Below are 20,753 nucleotides of genomic sequence, written 5' to 3' on the forward strand. Positions count from 1 at the left end.
GTTCAAAGGAAGCAGACAGTAGTAGTGTTCTACAGAGCCAAACTGAGTAGAAGTGATTTTCCCAAAGCAAGACTGATAGCAAAGCACAAGAACGAAATCAAACACCATTAGTTTCACAGCAAGAACTGTGCTAGATCAAACTTATCAGACATTTCTTACCAAATGTATTCTGAAATTCACGTTTCTGTATTCTGTTGAACTTTTCTATCCAAGAGGAACCTCTCAGGCACATCCACAACATCTACTACAGCAGGCTGAATGCTGCAGCTCATTAGGCTACTACTGTTTGATCATGTGCCTGCATCCACAGTGGTACGTATAGATCCAAGGCTCTAAAACCAGATCTCTATTATATACTTATCTTCAAGGTGAATCAATATTTATTATTTTTGGCTAGGGAAAATGAAGAATTTGAGAGGAGAAAAAAGAAAAAGCCTTCACACAACTGCATTTGAAATACTGCTAACACCAAGACCAGCAGTTACAAGAACAGCACTTTTAGGAAACAATGCTGTATGTCTAGATCACTCTGCATTAGAAGGAAATACTTATTACCACAGATGTTGAGACCTCTTTTTAGCATAACTTCAGATAACTTCATTTAAACTTAATTTTTTACAATTTGATTAAGACTTCTCCCTCTTCCCCCTCCTCCTGATGATGATACATGGTACAGAAGAGTTCTATATTGTTACAGCAATAAAGTGACCCCTATTCTCTTTTTAGCAGAAGCCTGATGCAACTTGCATGAACAAGTATACATCACCAGCAACCCTCCCATATTAAAATATTTTCTATGCTTGGGTCACTTCACTCAAATCCATTATTTTTAGACTCAGTCTTCACAATGAGAAAATCCTTAAATATAAAAGCTGCTCGACAGAAAGTCTGGCACAATAGCTTTGGAAAGATAGAAAGAGCTGCATTCAACTCTATGTAGTGAGCCTATTTTACCTACATACTTCAATACTCATAAGCATTATTAATTACTTAGTTCCTCCTCAAAAAGAACAATCAACAAGGTACTTACAAGTTTAATTTTGCAAAAAATTATGCTTTTACACATCGCAGTAATATTAAGAACTATATTCATGTAGCTTAAAAACTAATAAAATTATGAACAACTAAATATATGAAAAGCATGAAAATACTCTTTAACAGATGTGTCCACGGAACTTAATCTGTTGACAGAAAAAGAGAATCAGCCTCACACACTTTCTGCACAGCTAAGTTCCAAAAATTACGTCTTATTGTTCCCTTAAATTTGAAGAATAATGAGCCCTGTTTGATAATGCAGGCTGTGTCTTTTTTAACAATCTGCATGTGAATCATTTAAAAATGTTCAGCTTCATTTAACATGACAGCTCAATAATTTAGATGCTGACTGTTCTCATTTTGAATACTTGGAATTTAGTAACACCTCCATGGTCCTACTTACCTGTTCTTACTTTAATGAGCTTAACACAAAACATATTTTAGTCAAATTTAGTGGGATCAGTTTTTAAGTCCATTTAAATGTCAAGAAAGTGATCTGAAAATCTGTACAATCAGTGAATCGCGTAAGGAGAACCTTTCAATTAAGAGAATTCCCAAGTTTACCTTGGCTTGCAAAGCATCCAAGCAAGCTTTGCTTGGTCCTGCAAGCTCTGTATAAATTTTCAAAAACTATTCCAGTTTGTGTAATAATTGATTTCCAGTATGTTGAGTCTGCTTTTGTATCAGAGGAGAGAACCTCTGAAAATCCTAATCACTGGATATGAAATACTCATTTTTTTCATACCCCATGATTTTTTTCTGTGCAATTTCTGTAACAGGGAAGATTATCCTTCTGTAAATCCCAGAGGTTCTTAAGCAACAAGGCTGCTGCAAAGCTGAAAGATTTAAGTAGAAGAGGAAACCTCTGGGTTGGGTTGAGATATCTACCATAAGTCTTGGAGTAATATCCCCCAAGTAGAAATATGTAGTAGTATAATCTGAAGTCCCCTCAGGAGGAAAAAAGTGAACTGGATAAACCAAAGACTTAAGTAACTTCTGAACTGTGATGGATGGAAGACCAGTGGTAGAGCAGCCACACAGTGAGATAGATTGAATAAAACTTTATCATTAATTTTCCTTCTTTTCAAAATAATCTGCCATATCCATCTCTAGCCATTACACAGCTGTAGCCAGAGAAAATAATTGATTTGTCGGAACAGGAAGCCAGTCTCTGCTAGAAAAGCTATGATTCTTTACATAGCTTCTTTATACAGATTCTTCTGCGAAATTGCTCTGATATAGTGCTTTTTCAGTTCATGGGGAGGTTATGGGGTTTTTTCGCCAGTTCCTTCTGTATCCCTTACAGCCTTCAGAAAGAACTTGCAGAATCCTAGAATTAGCACTTCCCCTCCTCATCCACCTATCGGTCATATTTTTTCAGGGTTTACTGCACATAAAAGATTAGAGAGAATGAATGCAAGAAAGAGAAAACTAAGATACTATACAAAGCAGTAAATTCTAATATCTTTTTATTTTGACATGCAACTTGGAATCTTTTGAGACAATTAAAAAAAGTGGAAATTTTGAATCTGAAACAAGGCATAAATAGAAAAGTGTAATTTATCTATACTTATAAATCTTTCCATAGAAAGGATCACTTCAACATTAGAAGTATGAAGAGCAATAGAACACCTTGGGGAATTTTTGAGGAATAATTTAAAACTGTGACAACAATTATTTATGAACATGTGCCTCATTGCTCCTTGAATCATTTCTATTGGTGTATATAGTTAACCTTAGATTCCCAGAACACTTCAACTGATATAGAAAAAAACTCCACTCCCCTGAGAAACAAAACACTCCCATGAACACTGAACTATATTATACCACTCAGTTTTCCCATCTAAGCATAGTTTTGAACTGTTCTGAAAAACATTTCTTCTCATGCCCATTTGAATATGCTACATTGCCAGACATGCTTCAAAGTATAGTCGAGTGAAATGATTATTGAAAATCCTCGAATATGTCCAACAATATTATAAAAGGATGCACTTATTTAACCTTGTGTAGTAACTCCAGTGGATGTGCAATGGAACTTGTAAGAGTCCGAATACCAAATACCCACATATTACTTCCCACTCTACCTGAAAGTGACACATTTAATTCTACAGTATGTGGGGTATGTTTGTTTGGATTTTTTTCTCCAGTAAGCTCTTAAATCTTTTAAACTGGATGACAAATCTCAAGTTAACATTTCATTCAGCATAAAACCAGAAGAATATCAAAATGAGGCATATTGTCAATATTTGCAAAAGAAAAACTAGCTGTTTTTTAAACTGTTCCCTTCCCTGTAAACTCTAACAGCACAGGATCAAATCACCATGTGACAGGGACCTCATATTTCAGTGGGCTTCATATTTAGCTTAGCTTGTTATGCAAAGAACCTAGGGTATATATAACATTTTTTTTTTAATTTCATCAGTGGAACTTGGTTAAACTTTGACATTACAACTGATTGCCATCCTCAAGGAGCAAAGAAATCTTTCCAGTTTAATGCTTTGATAAGCTGGGAAACAGTTAACAGTGCTCCAGTTATCAGCTTTTCATATAAAACCTCCATAGAATTCTATACTTGGGGTGAAAATTCTACTTTTAGTATTATCTTTGTCTCCTGAGACCTTTTCCCCTCTACCTGACAATTAGCTTTTCCCTCCTTGAATGTGCTTTATGTTCTTGATAACTCCTTTTCTTTTGCATTGGGAGTTGGTTTATTTTTCCACTGGTACAGTATTTTAAAGATATTTGGTATACATGGATCTCCATCATCTCAGAAAGAGCTTATTGGACAACATACATACAAAATGTTGAAAGCTCATGGATCTAAAAAACTGTACTATAAAAGCATATGATAGGCTTTGATGATCTCTCACTTTCACAGTTGATGCAGTAATTATGCAGTAGCAAAAGTTAAAGATTTGTGTTCCAAGGCTGCTAAAAGACAACCCAGATTATTCCAAGTAGACCATCTTACAGTGAGTTCAGCCTTGTTTACCATAATTACAGTAAGGGGCAATGGCAGAAATACTGGAAAAAGAAAATACAACTTGATGTTCAGCAAAAACTGCTGTTTCTCTGTTTGTGCTTCAGACAACTGTCAGCATTCTGTATTGTCTTTTCTAATATTTGTCTTAAGACACAGTTCTTATCTTAAAAACCAAATTGCAAAGAAACAAACATTTAGAGATTATGTGTATTAATAATTACTGTCTTTAAAGATAACCTAGTATCTAGTATAGCCTCTGTTTTCAGGCAAATTATAAATCATTATTAAACTAAACACATACTGCTGCAGTGCATCCCCAAACACCATATTAACTGTTAGAGAAGGTAGACTGCCTGGTAAAACTCACTGCCAATACAAAAACATACCAGTAATTAAGAATTCAGAATATTCTAGAAATCGTTTATAGCTTGCCAAAAAGTTAATTTAATAAGAATAAGCAAAAACTACTTCTTAAATTAACTCAGCTAAAACTGTAATACTTTTGGAAAAATATAAGGCATCCTTGGTTTGCAATTTACATTCACGTGTAGGTATTCACATTAACTTTCATTGATATCTGCATGCACAAGCTGTTGATAAGCAGCATCTTATGAAAAACTCCATTACTTGTGGACAAAATCCAGTACCGCTCACCAGCTTGGTAATGCAAGGTCATTCTAATTACCTCCTCCAAACTTTATTCTCCCCTCTGTGGCACCAGTAATCATGAGGACACTTTGAAATGCTGATGCAGCATTATATTGATTTATTTTGAAATATGCTATATTTAATGCTAATCATTGGAACTGCATATTGGATATTTGCTGAGGTTACCTTTAAAATTACCTATTATGAACAAGAAAGTCCCCCACACCTGAAGGCTTCATAAGCAGTCCTGTTATTAACTTATTAACACTGGAGAAAGTTACAAATAGTTTCTAAAGTCTAGCTATTGGACTAGTTTTTCAAATCAATCAATCTATCAATACATCAGTAGCTAGTGACTACTTGTTCTTCCTAGTGAAGTTAAGGACCTTGGCACAGACCAAGTGCAGGCACAGACAATGTTTTGTACTTTGCAACTCATGCTTCGTACTACACATCATCAAAAGCCAACTATCTTTTCTGATCCCCTGACTTCATACATTTCTCCATTCATTTGACACATGCTAAAAGGTAAAATGCACTCCACCAGATTAAGTTCACAAAAATATTTATGACTGTGAAAAAGGTTGGAAAAGTGTAGATTGTTTTACATACAATTACTGGGATGCTGTAGGGAAAGCATTGTCAGATGATCTGCAGAGATCAAAATCTCATAATCTAACTTAACATTGTGGCTACTAGCCCAGCATTAGAAGTGACAACTAACACACTGTACCATGATTCCCAAAATTGTCACTCTATAACAAAGGGCTTCCAGAAGGGAAGCAGCATTTTATATGCATTTTTACTACAGCAATCTGAAATAATATTTTTTAATGTCTTTTTCCTGTGGTAATAGTCATGTGCAGTGAATCAAAGGTCTGCCTTGCCCAGAAAATTATCTTCCCCCCCTCCCTGCAATTTGGCCTAAAGTAGATGCCTGGCAAGTAGATATCAGAAAATATCTATCATTCTTGCCTCAGTGCTTTCCCAACAGTCATTTTCATTTAGAGCCTTTTCTGATTTGGAAATGTTTTCTGGGTTTGAATTTTGTGTTAATTACCTCACAGCTCTTAGGGCAAAGTTTCTTTTATGCTAATCAGCACATGATAACAGAAGCAGAAACTGATATTAATTTCAAATTTTATAGCTAATATTATGAATGCAATACATTTGTGTCCCATTCAGTTTTGCAGCTAGCAGCGACTTTGTTGGTACAACATGTAGCCCTTCCCAAAACAATGCCTTCTGAAAATTTCCAACGATTAATATATTCCAGTCTTACTTTCTGTGACAAGGGGAAGATATTTTATGCAAAAACCAGAACAAGCTGATTTGTAATAGCAAACTGCTTTTATGTACAAAAGTATGAGTAAAAACATTCAAAATATGACTTTATTATTGTTTACATATCGTATTTAGTGACCAGGGCTTTTTTCTCCTGCTATATCTCTACTACAACTCTAAGTAACCAATCAAAATTTCTTTTATCACTTTATAATCTCTTTAGTAGTTTAATGCTATCTTATTTGAAGATAAAAAGCCAAGTTAATATATTTCACTTCCCTGTGACAGAACAACACTTTTTTCTTAATGAGGAAAAGGTTCCCTTGTTAGTAGAGTGACTGACTGCTCAGCTTTAGCCAAGACCCAGATACAGAGACCCTCAGAGCCACATTTAAACTTCAAGCCTGAGCCTTCATCTCTTATGAGACCAGAAGGGCAGCTGCAATAACCAAACTTATTTGTTTGCTTACAGAGTAAATAGTCCTCTTACATAGGGTATTCGTCCCTGACTACAGGGCTGGAAGCTAGCCCAAGTCACATGCAGAAAGCAGCTGCATCTCTAGTTAAACGTGTGTATCATCAGAACACCAAAAGATACAGAAGTGGGTACCTGGTGGACTATTGTGCTTGTAGAGTGGACCTCATTTCAGTCAAATGAAAAGTGAAAAAGACTTACAGAAGAACGAACTGCAAGGACAATTCATCTCATTCATTCCCTATCTAACTGAAAGAAGCTCAATTTTAAAGCAAAGAAGAAAAAAGTCAGAATGGTAGACAAATCTGATTCTGTCTTCAAGCCACAGATGGTCACTATGTAATCTAGAAGCACCTACATCTGAAATACTATAAGTTAGCAATCATACAAGAATTTATGTTGTGAATGATTTGTAAAAATACACTCTCAGTAGACAGGAAGATATTAACTCACTTTCTGTGGCTATCATATGCCTTGTCTATCTCCCGCTAGATGGAGAGATTGGTATACACAAGTATGAGGACTGCATCTAGCATGTATAAAATAATGTTTTATTCAGTTTTCTAGAGTTAGCTGAACAACGTACAAGAGAATTGGCTAAAATTTTTTTCCCATTAGAACATGAACTCAGTTCTCCTAAGACTGCTAACACTTTGCTCTCTCTCCCATTAAAGTTGCAGCAAGTGAGTAGCTTTTTGAAGGAAACTATGCCAGCAGCTAAAATAATCAAGGTATACATGAAAGTGATAAACAGAGAAGAATAAGATGGAAATATATTACTACAATTCTGATATTTAGACCAACTGATCTTCTAAGAGTATCTTTTATGCTTGTATTTCCTTTGATCTACCAACAAGCTTTTTGTTTGTTCTTCCAGCTCAGTGTTCTGTGCTAGATGAAGAGCTTTTACTTGTGACTCATTTGTGCAAGTAACCCTCGAAAGCATGTTTCCCAGACAGTCATCATCACTGATTAAATGCCAACAATGCTTCTTTATGCAAAAAAGGGGTAAACTCACCAAATCCATAAGCATCACACACTTATCTAAAAGCTCATTTGGTTGAATAGCATGAAAGACTCTTTTCTAGTTACTGCTTTACAAAACTCTCATCTATGCGAATTAGAGTACACCAATTACTTTATATCAGAAAGTAAAATAAAAAAGTGGTCTCAAAAATTATTTAATTTACTGTAATTGAGGAAGTTTTTTATTTAATCATAACAGCATTCTAATGAAGGACTTGGGTTTCTGCACTCTGGGTCTACCTGCATCAACAGGCTTTTGAACTGTACAATCACAATACATGGGTTACTCTGGAAGACAGAGGAAAAAAGCACTCCGAAAACATCTAATGGATTATTAAGTTTTGTAATATTTTGGAGATGTAAAGAAGCACAGTCATGTCAACACCATGACTTTCATATTAGCAGCTCTTCATCTTTGAAATAATCTTTGTAATTTCTTATTGGTAAACAAATCAGTACTTAAAAAAATAAAGCAAAAAAGTCACAAGAAAGTTATTTCCCCATCCTCTGACTCAAAATGAGCAAACAAAACAAAAAAAACCCAATCCCTGACAAATAGAACTGAGAAGTGAGCAGATCAAAAAGACCCAAAAAAACCCAGCAGCTATTAGAATTATCAGAATGGACAAACGTGAAAACACAGAAGATGCAAGATGAAATAAGAAAGATTATTTAAGAGATTTTACTAACATATTGCAGTAATCATAAATTTTATCCTTTTAAATGATCTATCTATCCAAATTCTGAACTTTAACACTTCCCTTTCCAGGGAGTATAGTTACTTTTCTTATTAAAAGGTTCTTTTATTTTTAGGTCTTTTACTTATCAATCTTCCAAGAAGGCATCTAAACCCACTGATTTTTAAAGATTTAGATTACGCTATAGTCTACTGCTTTCCCTTCATATTTAAATATAAGGCTACTACTTCAATCAAAACCAACTTTTTAGTTTTGTGAAACATTGAAAATGCAATATCCCATCTAATAATAAGCCTTCTCCAGTGAAACAATGAGTATGCATCTATAGAAATGCCCAGATAATGGGCACCCTGCTGTTCTTCATCTTCAAGCCATAGGTATTTCTACAAAGGCAAGAAATATAGCTGGACACAAAAAACATAAATGTAAGTTACCCCTAATCAGTGGAGAAATTCCCAAAAGGGCTTTTAAAAAAACATACTAGAATAGCTGAGCTTTCAGGATAAAGTACACATGGGCCTCCAGGTGTAATCAGAATTGGTAAAAGAAGTGGACAGAATAACTTCACTATTTATTCACTATCTATTATCTTGCACTATGTGTTGAATATCGGAATATATTCCTGAATAGCCACCAAAAATATTAATGCCTAATAGGACTTCTTTCAAAATTAATTCTTTACAGGTAGCAAAACAAACATTTCAGTATTATATTTAGGATAGCAATGGAATCCTCCCTTTTTGCCCAACTGATAGAACTTAAAGTGATTAAGAAGAAAATAGATCTTTCTTTGCAAGATCAAATACCGTCTCTTAAGGCATTACTGTGAAGTTTTAAAATTCTTTTGCCCCTCTGCTGGAACAAAATATCATCTCTACCTCTAGCTGATACTACCTTCTTTGGCATTTCTTCACTGCTTAGTTGAGAAGCAAGTGATGTGTTAGCTCAATAATATCACAGCACATGGGGACAAACACATTGACCAGTTAAAATAAAAGCAGATAAAGGAAAAAGAAAACCAAAATAACAAAACAGTTTGCCACAAAACTTTGAAAATGAAAACCTCATTCTTCCTATTAATTTGTCTAGAAATCAAATCCCAAGTTTTCTTTGGAAGACACTTAATTGTTCCTCCACCCCCATCTCATTTCAATTAAAAAACCCCCAAAACAAAAACCCCAAACCTGAGCAACTTCAGCATATTTCTAAAAGAAGCAACATGTGATGCAGAGCAACCATTTTTCTCCACAGAAAAGACTGTCATCAGAAAGAAATTTAAAAGAAATTTTGATGATGACTGGGAGGGATGCAGTTTGCATTTATGAAAATATTTTTATACAGAATCCTTCAAAAGTACTCTGCTGCTTTCAAGTGTAACAGACCACTAACAGTAAATAAAAAGCTCTAAAAAAAAATCAAGCTCTATAAAAAGAAATTGACCAAGGAAAAGTTGCAAAATGTTTTCTTAAAATGCTGCATCCTACACAGCCCAAAATCTTCATATTGCAAATTAAAGTTGATTCTCCCTTCAAGATCACCAACTCTCCCCCTTTAATTAAAAGAATAGTGAAAAAATGATTGAACATTTGTGTGAACTTGTACATACACCAAAATCACCAGAGGTAAGCTGTTTTAAGAATACTCAGCATCTCTCTTTCTTAAAGGATTTAATTAGATCTCAGTTCATTTTACCACAGCCTGTAGAGGTGAAAGATTGTATAAATGTTGGTGATAACTCACAGGTACAGAAGAATTCAGGAAAAGAGGTAGGGACTTAATACTACATTCAAAAACAAATAACCAAAACTAGTATTAACAGAGCTTTGTAACGACACTGATTGTTACAGACCCCTTGAAATACTGCAGGGTTTTACTCTTCTGATCTTGATCAGACATTGCCCCAAGCAATGATGTCCTGAGGTCACAAAAGCCCTCCAGCAGCAGCACATTCTGCTTCTGAGTGCAAGACTGCCTGTCTTCCTCCAACAATCCTTATCCAGTATCTAATGAAAAGTGAAGGCAAACTGGAAGCTAATAAAAGACATAACCTTCCTAAATCAATTCCTTGGTAATAAACACAGCAACTGATATAAATTTACTTTTATATTCAATCTTACAACAGGAGTGTGATCAAAATTCATTTACAAAGGACATAAAGCCTTAATGTGGACAGCAATTTCGTACTGTGTTGTTTTGCATGGAGACTGTTAAAAGCTGTTAAGAAGAGCAGTGATTTTATGAAAGACAATTAAATCTTTTTTTTTAAATTATTGCTGATGGCATACAGCCACTTACTTTTAACCCTGGCTGCAAAAACCCAAAGCAATAACATAAAAATAGCCTTTTGTGAACTACTTTCGTACCTTTGTTCAGTCTTTCAGAACACTGACTTGTTCTCCATCTAAACATTCATTTTCTGCTTTTCTGGTTTCCTATTATCCATTAAAATAGAATAAAACCCTCTCAAAAGGTATAGTAACTCTTCCACTATTGTTTCTAATAATTTTAATAACTTCAAAAAATTGTTCCATAAACACAATTATGCCAATTCAATGCAAACACTGGGAACTATAGGCAACTGAAACAAAAGCCTTTACTCCAATTGGGTTTTCCTTCCTGTGAAAGACGACTAAATATTCTGAGCAAGAGCCATCTGATCCACTGAGAGAACCTACCTGCATATTTCAGCACTGGCAATATAGTGGGCAGTCATAACAGCTTTTGGGAACACATTTAAAGTAAACATCAAACACTGAAAAAAAACCCTTCTTCATTAAAAAGAAATTATAACACCTAAGCACTTACCGTTACTTCCTGGCAGTAGAATCTACGTTCTCAACGAAAGCATGAAGCTATAGTTCGAAGTTATTGCCTGTTAAGAAGTCAAAACAACATAAATATATTAATTTAATATAGAATAAACTTTGAATTGCAAAAGCTAATAAGGATCTTTTCATACTGTAAATAAGAAATATGCCCACAATAAGGTCTATGTCACTCCTCCCTCCCCTCCCCACACAAATTAAGAATCACAGATGCAGGACAAGTGGAATTTATGTATATTCTGTCACAGAATGAGCTAATAAATTCTGCCTTGGGACCAGAGAAAAATATTCAGAACATGCACAAACAAAAACCTAATGGAATGAAAAATAAGCTCCAATATGTTCTAACACTCCAGCAGCAGACACAAATTACTACAATATGGATACTTTCACTTATAACTGGCAAAATAAAAAGAACCAGATACTAAAAACATGCATTAAATATAATTCTGCTGAATTTTCAATACATTTAAACTGAGATAATGGTATCCCCAGATTATCACTTATTCCAATGGATTTATCAAATGTATCTGATCTGAGAGAAATTTAAATCTGATCACATTGTCAATGCTCATTCTCAAATATCAGCAACAGAAAGCGATTAAACAGCATAAAATCTTTTTCCCACACTGATAAATTCTAATTTTGTCATAAAAAAGGGTTTGTAACAGGAGAAACAAATAGAAAGACAAATCAAAATGCATCTTTCATGTGATTTGTTTCATCTTACAGATAATCCTACTTGTATTTTCTCTTCCATACATAGAAATACCAATTTCTAGCAAATGAAATAACAAAAGATCATCAACTGCATTACATATTGACAACGTCAGGTCTTTAGAATTCATGAAAGTCCAGAAATGCTTTCTAAATTAGAAGTTCTCTCTGAATTCTTAATGTGAATTCTTACATGCCACAGTAGAATGAATAAAACATATCCATGTGCCCTTAGCTATTGAGATCCTACAACTGCAGAAGCAATATAAAGATATAAAATTGCCACTCTTGATTATAATGATACTTCAAAGTAAATATGTATTTTCACTCATAAAAACACCTTAGTTTCAACCAGTGTTCCATTTCCCCCATCTCCATAGGCAAATTCTATGATTCTTTAAGTAGAGCTATATTTCTTTTTAAATCCTAACAGCATTTTACGTATTTTATATCATATAAAAAAGATTTAATGCTAAAGGTGAGACATATGTCCTGCAACAGAAGCTTTATTTGCAGATTTATCAAAAAAGTATTTAAGGTAGAACTGCAGGTTTCATTTCATATGGCCTCCAGATCAAAATGGAGAAAAAGTAAATTATACCAGGAGAACTTTGAACAAAGGACAGCAACCAAGTTTAGAGCAGCAGAACTTTAGGTGAGTGTCAGGAAAGTTGCATGAGAAGATTAAATGGAAGTCATAAATTGCCCAGCAATGAAACAATGAAATAACCCCCTTCTATTTTCTTATATTTTTTTCACTACAAGAAAAGCTAGCAACAAATTCCAAAGTGATAAAACATTTTGTCCATTTTAAATGCAAATATTATGCAAAAGCAGCCTTCTTCAAAATAGGAGACATGAAGTCATCTTTTATTTTTTTGTACAGGTTGAAAAACACATAGTATACAACAAGTCACATAATACATATTTCTTTTTTTCAATATTATTCAGTAGTATTCGTTCACACCATAAAACTTGGACAATTTAAAGATTAAATTTTCCCAGATTTTTTAGGTGATTAAAATAGGGGATGATCTGGAACATGCTGGTATGCCAAAAATACAAGAAAAACAGTTTCTCTCTCAAAGCTCAATGGTTCTGTTTGTTTGCTTCTAATAGTCTCACTTAACAGAGTACACTACTGTTGTGAGTCAAGAACCAGATTTAAGTCAATGTGTGAGTTAAGAAAGAATAGCTTTAGTTCTCCATGGTATTAGCAATGCCTGCAACAGAATTCGTTGGTTTCCTTCATTTCCTACTTCCATTGCTTAAAAAATTAATTAAAATATTAACTAAATATATATATATATATATATAAATATGATAATGTTCTATACTATATATAATATTTTATTTACTATAATAATATAATTAAACTAAATATAATTTATTTATATTATATATATATATATCACCCTCTTGACTGTCCCTGTGTGGAAGACGAGCCTGATACATTATATAGATGGTAAAGTAGGATAAGGGTTAAACTAGGATTAGGAAACTAGAATGTGTGCCACACCGTTTTATTCCCCCGCAGTCAAATAAAATGACTAGACAATCTTTAAAATAAAAAAAAAACCAACTACACACAAGTACTAGAGGACCATCACCCATGAATGGCAATTAATCAAGATTTTCTCTACGATAAGCCTGAATTCAGTCTCACTGCTAGGACTTCATGTGACAGCCACTCAAGGCATGCAGTTCAGATAATCACATGGGCCATTTTGTCATTACAGAAGACGACTCTGCGGAAGAGTGACAATTCTGTGTACAGCTGTAAAAAGAAAGCCCCAAACCTCACAACTCCTAACTGGTAATTCAATATGGTTTCAACTTTGCAAAATTAATAGTATTAGCACATTACCAGTTCGTCTTCTTTCCCCTCCCAAACACTTTGATTAAGACATGGAAGTTGTGGTTTTCTCTCTGTGGCTATCAAAGTTCATTTGTCAGCACCCCTGAATATATATATAGATATAGATTGATATATATATATATGTATGTACCAAATGCACTGAGACCACACATCTGGACACCTGTTTTCCCCTTAAAGAGAATATTTGAGTTCTATACCAAGGGCAGTATTAATTGAAGAATTAATTAAAAGTTTAAAGATAACCTTAACATTACTGACCAGAGGCACAAATTCAGCTCCACCTACCTGTGGCTGAAATAATTATTAAGCAATCAGAGGGACAAAACTAAGCTTAGCTACAATAAAATCCTGAGTAAACATCAGGATCTGTACATAGATTTTGGGATTCCAGATAAAATTATCTTTTTTTACATTACATTTAAAGGCTTATATAATGATGATTAGGATTTCTATACTCTCCAAATACAGAAGAGGGTAAAAAATCCTAGATCATTCATGTAAGCTAAATTTTCTAATTGTTTAAAAGATAGGCAGATTGATCACATGGCTGTAAATGAATTTCTTTTTTACCATGTAGTAGTTGTTATTTCTTCACAATGCTGGTACTAAATATTACATTTTCACTTTCTCCTTTAAGAAAAAAGCCAAACCAAACAGAATGGTAAACTCATTGAAAAGTTTGTTGATAGGTTGAGGATATCTGATCAAAACCTGTTAAATCACAAATTCTCTATTTATTTAGTTTTTAAAATTGTTTTTCATAAACTTTATAGAATTTTATGTTTAAAGAGAAAACATAGTCATCAGTGTATTTTGTTCCTTAGATGTTTTCTTCCTTTCTGTTGTTTTTTAAATTAAATAAGCAGATGTGGATGGTTGTTTCTAGTCAGGTGGAAGGGAAGGTAAAAGCATAACCAAAAAATAACCTTTAAGAACAAAATCAAATATATAACTTCAGAGTAAAAACTTACTCCTTTTTTATACTATGTAAAAATCAAAACTGTACATGTCTTATACTGCAACGGAATATTTGTATATTTGATCACTGTAACTTACTAGCAATGAAAACAAAGGAAAAAAAACAACACAAACCACTCTAAAAAAAAATTGGTCCATTTCCTCCAAAATAACAGAAAATAACATTTCATCAAGTAAGAAATGCAAACCAAACTATGGGAAATTACAGGCTGAAGTGAAAGAATTTACTCTCATTTTTAAAATCCATGTCCTCCAAAATAATTGCTTTTCACAACTAATGACAATGTGCAACAGAAACTACACGACTAGTGGAGGTCTGTCTGCTTTGAAGAAAGAGGACATCAGGTGTCAGCAATTAATTATTAGCATATCCAGCCAAGTAATGAGCTACATTTTATTCTTTTTAACATTTATACCACAAATTGCTCACACATCACATAATGTGAAATGCTGAGTGTAATGTAAGACATGCAACGTGCTGGTACTGATGCAGCAAGTAGCCATTTACTGGCAAGGCAAATGGAAATGATGTATTCCTCTAATAGACACATACATACATTTGAAAGAGACTGAAGCAATGTTTATTCTTTTTAAATGGCCAGACTATTTCCAGGATAGTAACCAACAAAAAGAAAGAATTTAAAGTGAAAAGACTGAACATATCTATGAGATGAACATATCTATGAGAAGAGGAAAACTGATTGACACTCGTCACTGTCCCTTGCTGACAAGGGAAGAGTGGCGTCCTGGAGATGAGGGAGGACTTTCAAAAGAACCTCATGCTGACTATACCAAAACTATTTATTGATTTTTACATTTTATTAGCCTTTTAACTAACTTGCCCATTTGGAATCTAATTAAAAATCATTCTCATTTTATCTTATTTTAACAGGCCTGGAATTAAACTAATCCCACAACAACCACATGAACAGCAAGATTTTTCTCACCCAGGGAAGATGTAAACCAGATTACAACAAGGGAACACATCGAGAAAGATCCTACCTGCCAAGTACACTTTCCACTTTAGCCTAAATGTAGTAGTGCTACAAAACCCCTCAGTTTCAGCTCCCTGTGCTAGGTAGAGTCAGCACAAGAGAAACTAGAGCAGGAAGAAGCGTCTGCCAGTGACTGGTAATTATAAAGGGCTGACAGGGCTCGAGATACCAAAGTGCACACAGCATTCTGTTCTGACAAGCTTGAAACACACTGTAAAAGACAGGAATTAACCACAGAATAATCAGTTCCTTTTTCATGTCTGCGACTGGAAGGAGCTTGATAGTCCAGTACCTTTTGACCAGCAACCTATTTTACACGTGAGCATAACTCGCTATAAAAACATACACACCAAATTGTGCAGAATAAGCATAAGTACATTCATATCAATACGAAGTCATTAATCAATGCTATATTAATTCACATTTAGTCTGAAGAAATATTTAATACTATTGGGAGATGCCTTCCCATAACAATTGTATGAGCACACTTTAGAACAAAAGCAGAAAAAAATACTGCTTCAAGGAACATTTGAGGATGAACTATATCTAAAAAGCAGTAATAAAAGCAGATAAGAGTCATCGAAAGAGTTCTATAGACATCAGTTTTTATATAGTGAATTGTAAAGAGGTGAAACTTTTTTTATTATTCATAGGCAATTTATCACACTTATATCAGCAACAATATACTCCTACGTGTTAGGACACTGAAAGGAAAACTTCACTCTATTTCTGACTCAATACAAGCCTTGTGCTTCAATCATATTTTACATCTAGTCATTTAATACAGTCCCTCAGTCACATTTCATTCACAAAAGCTCAAAGAGTGGGACAGCAAGAACCTGAAATGACTAGGTAAACAGCTGTGTATTTTTGAAAATATACACATGAGTAAATGGGAACAACTAAAACTGAATAAACAAAACCAAGTAAAGTGGACAGAAAACCATAAATTTTTGAATCAAACCATTATCTAGAAAAAGGCTTGAAACAGCAAGCAAATCCCCTGAATAATGCAGCAAACTGCAGAGAAGTGAAGTCCTGAAGGTTATTGACTCCTAAGTCATATAGCACAAAAATCTCAGTACAGAACTGTACCTGACCTAACAAAGGCTGCACTTCACGGACAAAGCTTATATTTCTGCATGCCCATCACATCACTAAGGCAGATGTATTATCATTATGCAATATCATCCTATCATCCTGCACTGCACAGAACCATCAAGATGCAGGAACTGAAACCAGCAGTGGCACACATACCCACAACTACCTTCCACTGAGTGGTATCAATATTATCATCTTGTGTTGGGGTGTTCTTTGGTTTGAGGTCTTTTGTTTGGGGTCTTTTCATTTTTTGGAGGGAGGACACCCTGTCTTTCTTTGGTTGTTATTTTTTTAGAACGTAGTACAAATAAAATTTAGAAGTTGCCTATACCAGTAAACATGTCATAATATACCACAACACAGTGCATCTCCCTTTTTTCCTCCTCACTCTCCCCTAAACCACACCTGCTGTGTATTCATCTGCTACTGAGAGTGCACGAACTACAGTAAGAACCAAGTTTATTGCTTATTTTTTCCTGGGGTTTAACCTTTTAACTAGTACTCAATAACCAGAAGGAGAAAGAACCTTCAGAGAACAAGACTTCAAAGACTGTAAATGAGACGAACCTGTTCAGTCCTAAAGTAAGGAGCCATTAAAGTGCCTGTGGTGAGCTGATGCTGACTGGATGCCAGGTGCCCACCAAAGCTCTATCACTTCCTTCCTCAGCTGGATAGGAGAAAGAAAATAGAATGAAGGTCTCATGGGATGAGATAGGGTCATTTATTGTCTCTCTCACTCCATTCTCCTCAAGGACAAGACTCCTCACACTCTTCCCCTACTCCATTGTGGGGTCCCTCCCATGGGAGAGAGTCCTCCATGATCTACTCCAACATAAATTCTCCCCGGAGGTTGCAGTTCTTCAGGAACTGCTCCAGCATAGGTCTCGTCCATTGAGTCCAGTCCTTCAAGGAGAAGGGTCCAACATAAGTCCCCCGGCATGTCAAAAGTCCTGCCAGGAGCCTGCTCCAGTGGGGGTTCCTTCAATAGGTGCAAAGGTTTTCCAAAAGCCTGCTCCAGCATGGGTTTCCCACAGAGTAACAGACTCCTTCAGGCATCGCTCTGCTCTGGTGGGGGTTCCCCCACAGGCTACAAGGGTGGAAGGATCTCTGTTCCACCACTGACCTCCACGGGCTGCAGGGGCACAGCTGTCTCACATGGTCTTGATCACAAGTTGCAGGGGAATCTCTGCTCTGGTACCTGGGAGCACCTCCCATCCCCTCCTTCTGCACAGCTGTTTCTTGCTTATATTCTCACTCCTCTCTCAGCAGATCCACATTGGAGCTAATTAGCATTGGCTCTATGAGATTCAGGGGAAGATTCTGGCAGCTTCTCACAGAAACCACCCCAGTAGCCCTCTCCCTTCCCCTACTTGTTAAAAAAAGAAACAGAAACAAAAACAAACAAACCCAAAAACAACAACAACAAAAACAACAACAACAACAAACCTTGCCCACCAGTATTTTAAATGAAAGTTTTAAAGTGTTGATGATTAAATAATACTTCTAAAAAAATGTTTCTACTGTATAGGTTAGAGATCTATAGTGTGTCATTTAAAATAGGGTTACGAGAAGCAGTATTATGGTTAGCAATAATTAGTGGAAAATAGAGAAAAAAGTTCATCTTTTAAAAGCATCAAAAAAGAACATATAAAGAAATGTCTCTTATACTTCTTATCTGACACTTACAGAAGTGTTCTTATGCCTTTGGAAAGTTGATTTTTCTTTTTAAAGAGTCTGAAGCAAGATATCTTACATGGAGACTAATTGGTGTGACCCAGCTTTCTATGCCCATCAGTTGTTTTTAGTAGCTTCCAAAGTCATGGACATAACTATGAATTAGTATTTAATCTCATCACTTAAGCTGCCTTTTAAAAAATGTCCAGGTTACAGTTAGCTTTCCAATTCACACTGTCTCAGGTTTTTCCTTACCCTTCAGCCTTTCCCCCCAGGCAAATATTTGTTGGCCAAGTGGCTTATACCAGACTGAGACATCTATTTATTCTGAAGTTTCCATACAAATACCTGCAGCTGGAAATTCTGCCCACCAAAACCATCACTTCCTGTTAAAAACATTAACTTCTTGCAAGATTTCAAATAGATTTCTTTGCTTAGGCTTGACTATGTTGCAAACCCGTCTAACATTTCATACATAAGTGAATTACAAGTGAGTCACAGGAGAAAGCAAGATTTTGTAATTTGTATCAGCAAGTACAACTGGTTTGCCAGTAATTAGGAGACCTTTTGAAGAGAACTGGCAAAGCATCTCATTCTTTTTCTTCTCACCTTAACAAACTCTCATTGAGAAATACATCATAAGAACGGAACAAGGTAAGACAAGAAGATGAGATGTGGGAAAATGGGAGTAGAAGGGAAATTACACAGATGGAACTAGAAAGAGAGGCAAAAGCAGAAATGAACAGTAATAAGAGAAAGTGCTCAAGGAGAAAGATGTCACAATTTATGAACACCTAAAAAATACAAGACAATGAAAGAGTTAAGCAACAAGAGAAAAAATGGACAAGAGTAGGTTTCAGCTGGAAAGAAGGTGAATGTTACAGGGTACAGCTTAATGCAGTGCAAGAGTAAAAGCATGGTAAGAAGAGCAACTGAAGAATCAAGCAACAGCAGCAAGGCTCCTCATGCTCCATCTACCCCTAAAGGCTCAGAGCTTGCCAATCTGGGAGAAGGGAACTGTTCCATAGAGCTGCCCAGCTGGGGAAGGACTCTCCTCATATCACTCATTCACAGCTATGTTTATCGTTTTAAGAATACTGCATAAATGAGCCCAGCACCAGTTGCAGACACATGGACTTTAGCTTCTGTAACTCACCTGGTTGCACATTCGCCTCTACTGCTTCTCATTTACAGTTGCTTTGCTATTCCCAAAACAATTGTTGGCTTAACAGAAGAAGCTTGCAAACAGTTACTACACTATGGCAGAAAACACAACTTAAGAGCACCTTACCTTTCTCACCGCACTCACTTGCCCTCTTTGCCGTGCCCAACATTTCAGTGCAAATCTCCATCACCTGCCTCAGTCTGCACAAAGCCAAAAATGTGTTCAGAATGCTCCTGTCATGAGCCATTTGTACTTGGCACACCTTACTTGCCAGCATATTTTTTGTCAAGATCTTCTGCAGTTTGGAAAAGCAATATCTTCCCCTCTGCCAGGACTAGTAAGGGAAGACAGGATAAAATAAGGGAAGATGCTCCCCCTCTAAGATCCTCCAGAATTTGAATTACTAAGCTTAACAAAGCATTTCAATTTATCAGCCAGGCCCACACCTACCTAGCTGCAGAACAACTGAGTTCCTCTTTGGTCTTCTGCTCCACACCTTTGAAGTACTTTGCTGCTCACAGGACATCTTCTGCTAGGCCACAGTGTGTGTAGCCCTGGTGCTTTTAGCTGACTTTAAAGAATGCAGCATGAAGGTTTATTGAGGGTTTGAGGTTTTTTCCCCATTCATAACAAACATCTATTCTTACAGTTCTTCAATGACCAGAACCTGGTGCATATTTCTTCCAATTCCTTTTCTAAATTTCTCACTTTTCTTCTCTGCTATTTGAGATTCTCCTCATTTTGCAGCCGTCTCCACAGAACATCAACGGTCTGTAACCATGTCATCTGCCTGTTTTCCTAGGGAAGGCTACTACCTTGCTTCATTTGTTTTCAAAATGTAGTAGACCTCATCTAAAAAAAATAAAACAAAACCCAAAGCTCTTCACAGTAACTCAGACCTCCTCATCCTCCAGTAAGAGAGCAAACCCCAAAAGTGACCTGCTAGCTTAAGAGCTCTCTCGAGCTGTGCTGGGAACTGCCCTTCCCAGGTGTGCTCAATCAGCCCCAATTAGGACCTGCTACTGGCCCCCCCACTCTCACTCCTCGGTCTTGCATTGGCTCCAAACTCATCAACTTGTCCCTTAATGCCCCACAACTCTTTGATCTCTCCTCCCTCGGCTCTGCTCAGGTGAAACCCTTCTGAGGCTTTCTGCACACACACACGCACAGACTTTATGCTAGATTTTCTTTGCAAGGGTTTAATATTGAAAAGATGTTGTTAGTGGTGTAATGAGCATTTTAGTATTGTGAGTCTGTTTTCTGCAGCAAA

General features: G+C 35.8%; 1 long non-coding RNA gene across 3 annotated transcripts in view; it reads right to left on the bottom strand.

Moving 5' to 3' along the window:
- The window catches only part of LOC136291155 (uncharacterized), a 196,390-nt gene extending 175,871 nt beyond the window's left edge, over positions 1 to 20,519 (bottom strand). For 2 of the 3 annotated variants that reach the window (XR_010721437.1, XR_010721439.1), the window contains exons 1-3: positions 19,934 to 20,519; positions 19,610 to 19,683; positions 10,955 to 11,021 (exon numbers count right to left, since the gene is read on the bottom strand). This is a non-coding gene — a long non-coding RNA (uncharacterized lncRNA). Of the gene's footprint in view, positions 1 to 9,593; positions 10,153 to 10,954; positions 11,022 to 19,609; positions 19,684 to 19,933 lie in introns of those variants that run through there. The other variant, XR_010721438.1, reaches the window with a different exon arrangement.
- Positions 20,520 to 20,753: the final 234 nt, after the last annotated feature.

Source organism: Chamaea fasciata, unplaced genomic scaffold (genome assembly GCF_029207755.1).
Source record: "Chamaea fasciata isolate MVZ Bird 193981 ecotype frontalis unplaced genomic scaffold, bChaFas1.0.hap1 SCAF_6, whole genome shotgun sequence".
NCBI lineage: Eukaryota > Metazoa > Chordata > Aves > Passeriformes > Sylviidae > Chamaea > Chamaea fasciata.